Source organism: Ciconia boyciana, chromosome 6, assembly GCF_034638445.1.
Source record: "Ciconia boyciana chromosome 6, ASM3463844v1, whole genome shotgun sequence".
Taxonomy (NCBI): domain Eukaryota; kingdom Metazoa; phylum Chordata; class Aves; order Ciconiiformes; family Ciconiidae; genus Ciconia; species Ciconia boyciana.
In genome coordinates this window covers 20938647-20948967 of record NC_132939.1, presented here as the reverse complement: position 1 = coordinate 20948967, position 10321 = coordinate 20938647, and the positions used below count along the sequence as shown (strand labels likewise).

The following is a 10321-nucleotide window of genomic DNA, read 5'->3' as shown; positions in this document are numbered from 1 at the left end:
ACCTTGCTAAGAAGAGAAGTGGAGGGTGATGGAGGTTGTAAAGAGCATTTCAGTGTTGCTTGGGGGAAAAACACCTGAAAAGCAGGTTCAGAAAACCCGTTTGCCTTGAACATGGCCAGATTTTGGGATGTTATGTGAAGTCCTCCGCATGCCCTGAAAAACTGACCTCCGCAGGTCAAAAAGTGGATCTTTTGGTTTTGGGGCTACATTTGTAGCTTTGCCTTCTGCAAAATAAATAGGAATAAAGAGAAAAGGGTCATTGCTTATGGCACCTCCCACTGGGAAAAACAGAGCAGAAAATTAATTTGAATCTGATTTTGCATGGGATTTTTGCCCTGTGCTTCTGCTTATGTATTATTTTATTATTTTTGTGGGTTATTTCTGTTCAGCCATGATCTGACAGGCCAAACCAGCACCAATCTTTCTTGGGGGGAAAAAAATAAGGGCTTAAATATATATCATGGCAGATTTTGGCCCTGCAGCTGATGTCCCTTGGCCGGGATGCAGGATTTGGAACTGCTGCGTGGGATGGGGGACAGTGTAACTCAACCGTGTCCCCTACCGAGGTCTGAGAATCAGGTGTGGGGTTAGGGAGAGCAAGGTGGCTGGCTGCTAACTCTGTTTTTTTCAGCTCAAGGCTGTGGCATTTGGCAGGTTTTTTTTCTGTGTCCTATAAACCATCACCCAGCTGCTGCAAAGGCAGTGGTGTTTTGTAAGGTAATAAATTACTTTGATTAATGCCTCTCCCCCTGCCGTGGTGCACACCATGGCAGGGGGAGAGGAGTTAATCAAACTCATTTATTACCTTAGGAAACTCCCCACCCATGGGTGACCTATATTCCTCCCAGCATGGGGGGTGTGTGATGGCGTGGTGAGCGTGCAGGTCCCCACGCGTTATTTAACCAAGCGAGGCTCTGGCTCCCCTGCCTTTCCGCTTTTATCTGCTCTAAAGGCTGTGTCAATAATACATTTCTGCCATTGAATATTTTATTGATGGTTTGACTTTTTTGCTGCTCACAATTCCCATTTCAAGGCTGCGTGATTGTTCCTAATTAAAATTTTATGCCCTGGGAGAAGCCTTCTTGCTACAGTGGAGATGATGCTGTCCTTTTCTAGGCCACTACAGAGCAGTAGGAAGAAATTACTCATTGTTATGAGATTAAAACAAAGCAAATAAATTATTGGTTTTTCCCTTAAAAAACAAACCAAAAAGCCCAGTGTACGGCGCGTACTGGAGAGGGAGCAACTGGCTTGTGGGCAAGGCAGGGATCCAAGCATACTGGGTGGGTCAAGGATGCTGTGCCTGGGTGAGCAGGGAATCATGTCCCCATGTCCCCTGGGCACTGTGGGGCAGCTTCTTCCTTCCCTGTGGCAGGCGGGAACAGGCTTCAGGGCTTCTCCCTCCTTGGATGCTTCTCATCACCAGCTCCAGTGCCACCCAAAAATCACGAAGCAGAGGATATACTTGTTTATCACTGGCAAACAGTCCCAGCATTATTTTTTTTTTTTAAATAAAATAAATCTGCAAGTTACCTGCAGGCTCTGTCAGTACAAGGCACTATTCAGGAGAGTAATTCAGCCACCTCCAGCCTCCCTGGGGCTCTTCCCTCTGTGCTACCTGATTTGTGGTTTGGTTTTTTTTTTTTTCTCCATATTGCATAATAAAAATGGCTCCCAGTTCCTCACCCATCTACCCTGGAGCGTGTCAGCTTGTTAGGCCAGGCATCCTCTGCAAATGGTGGTCAGGGCACCAGCACTGCCTCAGGCCAGTATGGTTTCTCCAGGGCAGCACAGCTGCCGACACTTGAAACACCCCCAATTCACAGTCATGGATTTGTCTGAGTTCCTCAGTGTTTGGGTCTCCCCCCCTCCCCCAAATTTCATCTAGAGTGATAGAAGCATTTGTGCTGCCTCCCAGCCCCTGGATTTGGCAAGCAGCTTTTAAAGTACATGCTTCAGCACCAGTTACATAAGTAAAGGTGTGAATGACTGGAGGAGAACATGCCTGTTGGTTTTGCTTCCCAAGTGGTGTACAGATGCTGTGCTGCTTGCTCCTGGGTGCACAGCTCCTACAAGGGTAGTTCACTGCAGATGGAGAAGAGAAAATATTTGAAGTGGCATGCATGTCCATGCAGGGAACATTGTTTGTCTGCTCTCCCTATGATGATTTTCCATTCTCTCTCTGAGGGTAAAGACTGAGTGCACTCTACCTTGCCCTGGGAAAAACAAACAAACAAACACCACCAAACACCCCAACATAAAGCACTAGAGGAGGCTGGTAAATTTTGTTTATGGGTGAGCAAGTTCTCTCCCAACAGAACCTCCTGCCAGCAGAAATTTTTTTTTTTTAGGATGTATTATATAAGTCCCTGCTTGCATTTAACTGACTTCCTCTTAAACAATTTATGTACTCCTTCTTTCCTCACAGGCCAGCTTGCTCCTTCAGTGAGGCTCACCACATAGGACCTGCCACTGGCACACATCATAGACAGAACACAATAGGCGCTTCCTAGCGTGGTGTTTGAAGCATTAGGCCTGCTCACTTCCCTCTGTGAAGCGCTGAAACGAGAACAAAACCTTTGAGGAGTCCCTTCAGCTTAACGGGCCTGACATTCAGCATCTTCCCCTCCTGTAAGGCACACCCCTGCCTCTCCCCAAAAATCTTACAGCATCAGTTCTGAGTGAGAGCTTTTAGCACCCGACTACTCTTGTTACCAGGCTAAGTATCACCTTACGAGTCTGTTTATTAGCTACTGGAAAACATGAAATTAAGGGGCATCTTAGCCCTGGTGTATTTTCTCATCACTTGGGAGCACTCTGGGGTTCTTGGGCTAGGGCAGGGGTGAAGGCACCGATGCTGGGGTTTCTGCTTGAGGGACAACCAGGTTGCACCCTTCTACTCCCCTTTTCAAGCCACCTTCAGCGGCTACAGAGGCAAAATAAGAGATGGGGGGCACAGGGCATGCAATGCACATCAGACATGTCACTGAGAAGGCATAGCCTTCCTCTTCAGCTGGTGTGGTGCCCTGGATTACAGTAATAAGCACCCAAACACTGGTTTTCCACTATTTATTGAAGACTTCAGGTGACAGCACAGCAGGTTAGTTTTGAATCATGCCACAAGAATGTTAAAAACAGGAATTGAGCTGTATGCTCCCACCCTCCCGCTTACTGGAGAGAGACACAAAAAAAAAAGGCAAAAGCAAACAAACTTCAACCCCTTGCCTTTGCTTACTGGAGCTGAACAGGATAGTTCCATAGGTAGCAGGAAGTCAGAAGCACTCATACCACAGTGCTGCTCACGGGAACTGGGACAAGTCTTGCCAGGTGACCCGTGGAGCTGCTTCTGCCAGTGGCATCTCCAGGAGTTAGTCATCAGGCAGCACAGTCCCAAATGCAGGGCTATTGCTTCAAAGAGAAACAGAGTGCCTTCATTTTCAGATACAGGTTTGTTACACGCATAGTCACCTATGAAATGGGGTGGTAGGGGACTTTGGGGCTTTAGTTTCAGCTTGCAGACACACTCATACACAGGTGTATTTTGCACCAGGTTTCCCCCTCTCCCTGCTTTCCACGTGGCTACACCGCCTGCTCAGGATCAGCAGTGGGAAGATGCTGTAGGTGCAGCTAGGGAGGAGGAAAGTCTTCTGGGGCTGAGAAAGCTGTGAACTTGTCGTGTGTGTCCCCCTGTCTGTCCCCCCCCCATCAAAAAGGCCCATTTGGCTTCTGAACAATCATGAAAGCAGCTTTGATAAATTCGGGCATTTTTCCTCTCTTTCCAGCATGTTTGAGCACCCCAGACTCACCCAGTCTGCACAGGGCACAGAGGGAGCTGATTTTTCTTGCAGAAGAGCAGATACTCCTCTGGACCCAGAGGAGAAACGACAAATGAGCGCAGAACGGAGACATGGGGACAGGCAAAATTTCTCCATGAGAGACTGTATCCATGCAGAGGATGTTGCTCTGCCTTCCATGCAATTAGCTACTTACTGACCAAAGCACTGCCGCTTCCTTTGAATCAAGCCTTTACAACAGTCCAGGGCTACACATGAGGAGCACAAGCAAGAGCAAGAATAACTGAGCCCCTTCAAGCAATCTCGGCAGGCTGCGGTGAATCCTAGCTGGTTATTATGAGCTTAAGCTGCTGATAAAGCTGCGCTGTGCTTCAAGAAAGACACTTTTCAACTACCCAGCTTCTGCACCGGCCCAAAAATCGCAAGAGAGAACTTTGCAGGAGAAGCAATCTGCTTCGTCACTTCCTCCACTTCTAAGGACAGCCACCCTGGGCGGCTGGAGGAGTCCCTGCCTGGCCCGCCTTCCTGCTCCTCAGGGCCATGAAGTCAGAGTCCCCTGTGTGACATCACAGCACAATCACACAAGGCAGCTCTGCCAGTGCCCAGCCAGGGCTGGGGGGCCAATAGAGCCCTGGCGCAAGAAGCGGAAAGCAGTGAGCAAAGGTGAGGGGCAGGATGGGAAACAAAACAGCAACAAAAAAGGAAAGCGAGGCTCGTTTCTGCTTTTTGTTTAACAGACCAGAGAGTCTCTCTTTAAAGGTGACTCATCCAGGGCAATACCAGGCACGGTTTCTTCTATTAACACACCCTTGGCAATAGCAGTTCAGTTAGTCACTGACTGGGTATCAAGACGTCACCAGCTGGGGTGAAGCGTCTCTTTAACTTGATACGGAGTCCACTAGCACTTATTTACTTTGGAGAAGAGCAGGGGAGGAGAGAGGGGGGCACACCATCCCTCCTGTGCAACTTTACCACCAACTCTTTGCACCCACGCACCACCACGGCCCACTCCCCTCATTTCCCGCTGGACACACTGAGCCCCGTTGCAAGAAGTGTTAAGTCTTTTCACGCTCCACCGTGCAGCGTGGCTAATTGCAGGGTGCTACTGACTGCACGTCCGGGGTCCGCTGGGCGAAGGATGGGAAGCCACTGGAGGCAGGACAGTGGCATTGGATGGGGGGGCGACCCCTTTGCACGCCGGAGCCCTTCACCTGGGTGGCAGGGAGGGGACGCGGGCATCGTGGCGTCGAGGCGTGGGTCCGTGGAGGCGAGGCAGCCACACAGCGATGTCCGAGGAGCAGGTTAGCCGCTGTCACACGCACAGTGGAGTCGCCGAGAGCACAATGTGCGTTAGTCAGTGGCTCACCTGCTCCTGGAGGGTGACGAGGGGCGGCGGGGCCCACCTGCAGCACAGGAGACACCGGGCAGCGTGAAGGATGGGGCAGGGGAGGGGGGGTTCGCGCCGTGCCCGGGCTCCGCGGCGCGCCCCGGCACGGAGGGCTGCAGCTCCGCGCACCCACCCCCGGGACAGGCTCCCTCGTGCCGGCCCAGGGTCGGCGGCGCCCCGCCGTTCCCAGGGCGGGGGGCTCTCTTCCCGTCACGGCCGCTGCTCACCTGCGCTCCCGCCGCCGCCGCCAACTTCTCGCTCTGCCCCGGCCCGGCCCACGCCGCGCGCCGCGGCTCCCCGCCCCACCCACCCCGCCGCGCCCGCCAATAGCGACGCCGCCCGCCCGCCCGCCGGCCCCGCCCCCTCGCCCTAGCGCCCAATGGGGTCGCCTGCACCCCCCACTGGCAGCGGCGGCGGGGCGGGACAGGGCGGAGTGTGCGCCCCCCCCCCACCCCCCCATCAGTGACAGCGGCGGGCGCGGCGCGTTCGCTTCTGCACGTCGCTGCTGCGGGGAGGAACCATTTGTACCTGTTGAACCGCCTCCCGCTCACCCCGCCCCGCCGACCCCCTCCCCGCCCTCGCCGCTTCGCCTCACGCCGGCGGCCAGTAGCGGAACCCCCTACCCGCCGCCGCCCGCGGGGAGCCCTTCCCCCCGGGAGCCCCGTTGCCCCCACCCTTCTCTCGCCCCTTCTCCTCCGTCCCCTTCCCGCCCCCGCCGCAGCCCGGCCCATGGTACGGTCCGCTGGGGCCGTGCCATCAGGGCAGTGTCGGGGCGCACGTAGGCGGTGCGGGTAGGGGGTGGGGGCTTGTGGCCGCGCGCGGGGGCCGTTGGCGGCGCGCGCCGCCCAACCGCCACCGCGAGCGCCGCGGGCAGGAACGCGGGGTGCCGCCGGCCGTCTTCCCCCCTCGGCTGCTGCCTTTCACTTGTTGTGTTCAATTTTACATTGTCACATTAATTCTTTTTTGTATTTTTTTCCGTTGTTCCCTGACAGGTTGGGCGTGTGGAAAACCCACGTGCCCCTCGTGTGCCGGGGGCTGGAGACGGTTCCTCACACCAAAGGGTGCTGCAGGGGGTCCCTCAGCCTGGAAGGCCTCACGGTGCCCCGGGGCGGTGGTGGAAGCCTCGAAGGGTAAGGGCCCAGATGTCCTGGAGGTCTTCCAGTAACTTCTTTTCCCTCAAAAAAGGACAGGCAGTTGAAGGCCTTCTGGATGTTCTCAGTGTAACAGTGCACACCTTCATATTGGAAGAGCTCGCTCTCGCCCATCAACCTACAAGCTGGCAGCCAAGCAAATGTTTGAAACGCTGAAAATTTTAGGGCGCCTCAATGAGGATTTGCTAAGCACCAAATATAGTGCTTTATGGATGGGTGTAGCACTGTCCCGCAGAGGGGAAGAGCCTTGTTTGGAGACACACAGAGAGTCACGCATCAAGCCGGCAGGCTGGCTCCCATCTGCCTGAAGCCACATGCCTTCCTCAAACAGGCCAGAAACCAGAGGGTGTCTGGGGGAGCAGGCATGTTTGGTGGGACTCCCGCTTTATCCGTACTGCTGATGTTCAGGAAAACACACTTTGGGTGTGAACGTGGCCGCTGACCAAACGGCGACCAGACACCACATCCCTGCTGCATTGATAATGCACGCTGCCTAGCAAAAGAAACGAGCTCTGCATCCCTTGTGAAAACTTCCTTGGCATCAGCTGTCATGGGCTCTGATGGGTGTTTTGCAATCTGGTGCTCTTCCTGCAAGGTGTGGTGAAAGATTTGGAAGCAAAACCCAGCATGGGCTCCCTGATAGCTGGTGGCGATTCCCCACCGAAAGGATTTCCCTATGTGTTTTGCTGGAGTGCTTACCAGTCATCTATGGCTCTGCTCTCCCGTTGCCAGCGGGGAGGGGGACACAGGGGACAGCCTCTCTTCTGAATGACAGCCTGCACAATGATAGCCTCTGTTGTCATTTTATGTGCGTGCTATGTGGGTTTTTTTGTTTTCACTCAGCAGCTGTAGGGAAAAAGTCACATATTTTACGCTTCCCCAGCACAGGTCTCATGTCTAGATTGGAGCAAAATCGGACGTGGAGCACGCCAGTCCCTGCGCCCTCCGGGGTGCGCCAACACAAAAAGCGAGGCACGGCTGTGGAAAATACTCGCTTTGTTCAAAAACAGGTATTTTGTGCAGAGTAACGTGGCTGCGTACTGCCCCGACACCTCCCTGCGGCCCGGCATTGCTGCTTCTGCCGGACTGCTCCACGGGGCACACGTGCCATCGTCTGCTGTGCTCCGCCAAGTCCCTCGTCTCTTCTTCCAGGCGGTGCCTTACATTTCAGGTTTTATTTAAGGAAAAAAACCAACAAACCTTCTTCCCCTGACTGTAAGTGCACAGGGAAGGAGCGTGTTTTGAAGCGGTTCTCGCACAGCTGGCTGCCTGCACAGTCGAGCCCTGCACGTTGCTCGGACCTCCCTGGGCGCCGTATTAAACCATCCAGCGCGGAGCGGGGCTGGAGAGGCGCCAGCCGAACGGCACAGCGGGCGGGCGGCGGTGCTGCTGAGGGCGAAGCGCTCGCCTGCAGCCCGAGTGAAGGGCGCCAGGGGCGCTCGCTCTGGAGGTGCCATCTTCTGTGTCTTTAACCGAACGGCGAGACCCCCCGGGCTCAGACGGCGGTCTGCCATTGCCCTGGCGGTGGTCGGGCCTGGGGGCTTTGCAGCAACGCTGGTGGGTGCCCTGATGCCCTCAGCCTCTGCTCCCGAACGAGCTCGTGGCTCAGCCCTTAATCTCCTGTCAGCAGGATGAAATTTCCTGCTGACACAGCTGGTGCTGTCCCGCGGAGAGCCCCTGCTTATCCCAGCCCTGCAGCTCTTCCCTTTGTTCCCAGCTGGCTTTTAGTCCCCGCGGCGGTGCGGCGCTGCCAGAGCCGCAACGTGTGCGGTGACAGGGAACCGCGTCCGCTGATGGTGAGAGAGCGCTGCGGGCTGCCCGCCGGCCCTCCTTTGCCCGCCTTGGCGCAGCACTCGTGCCGTTGTGCTGCGGGGACTGTGCCCGCCGGTTCGGGGAGGAAGCCAAAAGGGAGAACATGCCCACATCCTACCCCCGGGGGCCGCCGTACCAATTAATGTGCAATTAAAAAGTTGCCCCTTAACAGCGCAGATCTTGTCTTTTCAAACGCGAGGCGCTCTGCGTTTACTGGCTGCGCTTTTACCAGGGTTTTCAACCCCACCCATCCCCCTTCGCCCCTCTCCTGAAGCCCCGAGCAGGCACGCAACAGCACGGCTGGCGCAAGTTTTGCTCCGCCCTGTGTTTTCAGGAAAAGGACCTCGTTTTCTGCCCCCGGCCCCCCGCCCGATTCCTCACAATGACCCCTGTGTCTGCGAGCACACGCGCGTTCGCTCTGGGTCACGTCCGCCTGCGAGCCGAGGCAGGGCTGCGCTCCCCTTCCCAGCGGACAGCCGAGGCTTGGGCAGAAACCACAGCTGATGAAACAGTGCGAGAGGGGGATAACAACCCTTCCTCCTCTACGTGCGCGCCATCACCCAGAGGAACGGGAACATTTGGGTTGGGATCAGCCACGCGTAGTTAGAGGGAAAAACAATTAGCCACGACCTGGGTCGCCTTAAAGAGGTATTTAAAATTGATCCGTGTCCTCACAGACGGCACGCTTTCCTCCTGGGACAGCAGCGTGCGCCGGCCCCAGCCGGCCCTGTTGCGCCGCCGCCGCCGGGAGCTGAGAAAGCCCCGCCCGCCGACCTTCCCTACGGCTCTTGTGGGGACGACGGCAGTCCGGCCGCCAGCCCGCCGGGCCACCGCCCAGCACCGCCGCCTGCCCGCGCGGGCTGACGGGGCCGAGCTCTCTGAGGCTGCAGACCTATCTCCCGGAGACCGGCCGCCCGGGCGGGGCGGAGGCAGCCACGCGGGCCCAGCCCCTGCCAGCCCCCCGCAGGCCTCGCAGCCTCGACACCCGCAGGGCTCGGTGGCCTTTGCGGCCCCCCGCAAAGCTTGGGGACACCGGCCGAAGGGACAGGGAGCCCCCTGCGGATGCCGGGGGGACGCCCCTGCCAGCCCTGCTTCTCTGGGGCAACCAGGAGTCGCCGGGGCGGGGGCCCGCGCCCGCAGTCCCGGCCCGGCGCTGCCCGCGGGCGCTGAACTCCCTCCTTTCAGGGCGCTCCGGCCCCGCCCTTCCGCGGCGGTACAGCCCGGCGCACCCCTCCTCCAATAGGTCAGTCCTGCGGCCGTTCTCCCCGCTCCCCCGAATGGTTCGCCCCGTCGCCTCGCTACTTCCCACCCCTCCCTGCCGCACACGCGCGCAGTGGTTCAGTCCCGCAGCCGCACCCGCTGGCGCCGGCACCGCCGTGACCCGGAAGTGTTCCCGCAACACTTCCGGGGCAAGGGGGCTTCCGGCCGTGCAACCCGTTACGCCGACCCGGTTATGTGAGCGCCAGCGCCTTCTCCTCGCGTGAGTGCTACCGGGGCCTGCTTGGGCGGCGGGGCCGGCGGCGGCGGGGCCGGCGGGGCGGCGGTGGGCCGCGGGCCAGAGTTGCGCGGCGCGGCCGTCCGCCGCCGCGGCGGGCTGCCCGCTCCGGAGGGGAACTGCCCCGCCGCGCTCAGGATTGTTTATATTTATTTAATTTTGTTCCTATGAACGTACTTATTTATTGAATCATTCTTTGAGTGCTCGTTGGCGGTAGCTGCCTGGCGGCTGTCGGAAGGGTGCAGCTGAGCGGCGCCGCTGCGGGGGGGCCGCCCCGGCCCGGCCGCCTCCCGCGGGTGTTTTCCGCGCTGTCCGGAGCCGCGTTTCTCGTGGAAGCGGTCCCGCGGGGTATAACGTGGCCGAGCAGGCGGCGACGGCGTCTCTCTGCGTGGGGAGCACCTGCGTGGCGGCGGCCCGGTACTGGGGAGCGATCCGGAGCGATGGAGCAGGCAGCTTCCTTTGCTGCCGCAAATAAGACTTACTAAATAGAACTGTTTCTGGCGTCCCTCCCTCAGCCCCCTCCCGACGCTTGTGGCGCACGCGTGAGTGCATTTGAAGAAGTTACAAGCTATGTCAGCCTTCTACAAGGAAGTCAGTGGGCCTCTCGGCTAACAAGTAGAACTGAGGTTTTCATGCAAGCAGTTTTTTAACTCATGTTAGCTTATTGCAAGAGCATGTTTAG

At 57.4% G+C, this 10321-nt stretch overlaps 1 protein-coding gene and 1 long non-coding RNA gene across 7 annotated transcripts in view; both read left to right on the top strand.

Annotated features, from left to right (window-relative positions):
- Nucleotides 1-4095: 4095 nt before the first annotated feature.
- LOC140653372 (uncharacterized) lies at nucleotides 4096-8271 on the top strand. 2 transcript variants are annotated; one of them, XR_012043102.1, is made up of 3 exons: nucleotides 4096-4457; nucleotides 6174-6311; nucleotides 7216-8271. It is a non-coding gene; the product is annotated as an uncharacterized lncRNA (long non-coding RNA). The 2 variants fall into 2 exon arrangements; XR_012043103.1 differs by having other exon boundaries at nucleotides 6174-7342; nucleotides 7485-8271.
- A 1215-nt stretch (nucleotides 8272-9486) lies between these two features.
- PHRF1 (PHD and ring finger domains 1) overlaps nucleotides 9487-10321 on the top strand; it is a 38269-nt gene continuing 37434 nt past the window's right edge. For 4 of the 5 annotated variants that reach the window (XM_072863684.1, XM_072863685.1, XM_072863682.1 and 1 more), the window contains exon 1: nucleotides 9487-9624. The gene's annotated coding sequence lies outside the window, so the exon portion shown is untranslated. Of the gene's footprint in view, nucleotides 9625-10162; nucleotides 10182-10321 lie in introns of those variants that run through there. The other variant, XM_072863683.1, reaches the window with a different exon arrangement.